This window comes from Populus euphratica, unplaced genomic scaffold, assembly GCF_000495115.2.
Source record: "Populus euphratica unplaced genomic scaffold, PopEup_1.0 scaffold388.1, whole genome shotgun sequence".
Taxonomy (NCBI): domain Eukaryota; kingdom Viridiplantae; phylum Streptophyta; class Magnoliopsida; order Malpighiales; family Salicaceae; genus Populus; species Populus euphratica.
Window position 1 is genome coordinate 116,249 of NW_011500278.1, and position 3,208 is coordinate 119,456.

Below are 3,208 nucleotides of genomic sequence, written 5' to 3' on the forward strand. Positions count from 1 at the left end.
GTTTGACCCTGATCTTGCCGGGTTATTTATTACTTTGACACTCTTGCACTTGGGAGAAGACATCAATCTTTTAGTCGTGTCAGTAGACAAGAGAAGATAAGGACTGTCACTAAGTCAAGAGTTGGTCACCCACTCATCAATTAGTCATCAAATCAATAGTTTCTAATTTTGACCTATAAAAGGAGGCATTTGCTATACATTTAGGCATCTTGGTTTCTAGATCATGATCATGCTCTTCCTTTCTCTTTCTGTATTGCTTATGTTTTATTTTTATTAATATCAAGTTGATGCCTTTCATTTCCTTTACTTAGTTAACTTTTATCTTATTCATGTTCTTATTTTGTTTATTTATTTTTCTTTTCTTCATTATGTTTAGTTAAATTTGTTATGTCAAGTTGAAAAGGTTACATTAATGGTGTAAGAATAAGTATACTATAAACTCAACATAGACCTTAATGTTTGATACTAATATGTTTTGTATTTGTTATCTTGTTCACTCTTTAATATTTTGCTTGTTTGATATACCATTAGTGAACCCTCTAACCTTGACATTTATTGTCATCATTATTTAATCTTTACATTGATCTTCCATCTCAAAGTTCTCATCAACTTCTTCTTCTTTACTACTACTACTACTACTACTATTGTTATTATTGTTTAAGGCATAACAATTTATCAAGATGATATTCTTCCTTTTTCTCTTTGTATTTTTGTAATGATTAAGTTTTGCTTTCATTAATATCTTGTTTATGCCTTTTAATTCTTTTCCTTTACTTAGTTAATTTTTATCTTATTTATTACTTTGACACTGTTACACTTGAGAGAAGACATCAATATTTTGGTCTTGTCAACCACCATTTATCCTTCAACAAATGAAGGAAAACACTATTTTACTCTTAATTTTATGTGTTTAGTTCTTATTTTATTATTACGCTAGGATTTAATTGATTATTTTTTGGGTGGATTTTGTTATATAAGGATTTAGTTTAATTGAGATCAATTTGGTATGAATTAATGCAATTGATGTTATGAATCACCTGAATTAGGTATAAATTATATCAATTAGAGCTTTAGATTGAATTTAATTTAGAACTAATTGTTATAATTGAGGATTTTATCAATTAAAACAATTAGGTATGAATCAATGCAATAGAGTATCAATTGAAGTAATTGGTGATATAAATAACATCAATTAGGTATAAATTAGACAATTAGGATTTTACATTGAATTTTAGAAGTAATTGATATGACTGGGAATTCTGTCCAAATAAAGCAATTAGATATGGAAGGTTGGAGTTAGGTATCAATTAATTAAAGTAATTAATGTTATAAATAACTTCAATTTGGTTTAATAAGATTAATTAGGGTTTTACATTGAAGTTTTTGGTTAATTAAGATAATTGAGAATTTGTTTCCATTGAAGCAATTAGATATAAATTGATGGAAGAGTTGCTATTAACTTTGATTGAACTAATGAGAATTTAATTAGTATTTGACATTGAATTTTATAAGTAATTGCTATGATTGAGGATTTTGTCCAATTGAAGCAATTAGACATGAAAGGATGCAATTAGGTATCAATTAAAGAAATTAATGCTATTAATTAGTACTTAAAAGTGCATTTTTATCATGGTTTTATATCATCATTTTGCACTTGAAGTATCAATAACTCCTTAACTAAAATATGTTTTATAAGAATGTATCTAATAATATAAGATACCTATAATTTGTGGTAAATGTCTATTTTCAATGGAGGCCTATCACATAAATGAAAGGATTGATTGATGACTTGAAGAACTTAAATTGCAAGGATAAAGAGATGGCCAAACTTAGAAAAGAGATGTCGGTGCAATCCAAACCGGAACACTGTTCGGTAAATGGGTCATATCTGGAGCTATATATCTCAGATTTAGGTCAAATTTATATGGATGGAAAGGTAAGACATAGGCCTACAACTTTCATATGGAGCCCAAGATCTAAAAAGGCCATTATCAAGTCCAAATTGTAGCAACAACAAAGAAGCCCGAATCTGTCTTCCAGCCCGAGCACTGTTCGGTATTTTGGCCATATCTGGAGTTCTAGAAGTCCAAATGAGCTGAAATTTTTACACAAGAAAGCTGAGACAATTGCCTACAACTTTCATGTTTGCAACTGGCTCCAGTTTTGACGTTATCAATGACGTTTTGGGCAGACAAGAGAAGATAAGGATTGTCACCAAGTCAAAAGTTGGTCACCCACTTATCAATTAGTCATCAAATCAATAGTTCCCATTTTTGGCCTATAAAAGGAGGCATTTGCCATGCATTTAGGCATCTTGATTTCCAGATCAAGATCATGCTCTTCCTTTCTCTCTTTGTATTTTTTATGCTTTGTTTTCATTAATATTAAGTTTATGCCTTTCATTTCCTTTCCTTTACTTAGTTAACTTTTATGTTCTTATTTTGTTTATCTATTTTGCTTTCTTTCATTATGTCTAGCTAAGTTAATTATGTCAAGGTGAAAAGGTTACACTAATGGTGTAAGAATAAGTATAATGTAAACTTAATATGGACTTTAATGTTTGATACTAACATGTTTTATATTTGCTATCTTGTTCACTCTTTAATACTTTGCTTGTTAAATGACTAATCTTGATTTATGTTGTATAACACTTGGTACAACAAATGCTTGGCACTTTCATAGCCCATAATGTATGGTATAACCGACACCTGAGCTATGAAAGGAACTTGATTTGTTGTTAACATAAGTTATAATCATGAATGCTTGACGAGATTTACAAGTATTAGCATTAATTGAATAAGATGACTAATGTAATCATGTTAACAATATATAATCTGATTGGAACCTCCTTTGTGTGTGGTTTCCAATTCAATAATAAGAGTTTATACTATACTTGTTTGATATACCATTAGTGGAACCTCTAACCTTGACATTTGTTATTATCATTGTTTAATCGTTACATTAATATTCCATCTCAAAGTTCTCATCATCTTCTTCTTCTTCTCTTTCTTTATTATTATTATTATTACTACTACTACTACTACTACTACTACTACTACTACTACTACTACTACTACTACTACTACTACTACTACTACTACTACTACTACTACTACTACTACTACTACTACTACTACTACTACTACTACTACTACTACTACTACTACTACTACTACTACTACTACTACTACTACTACTACTACTACTA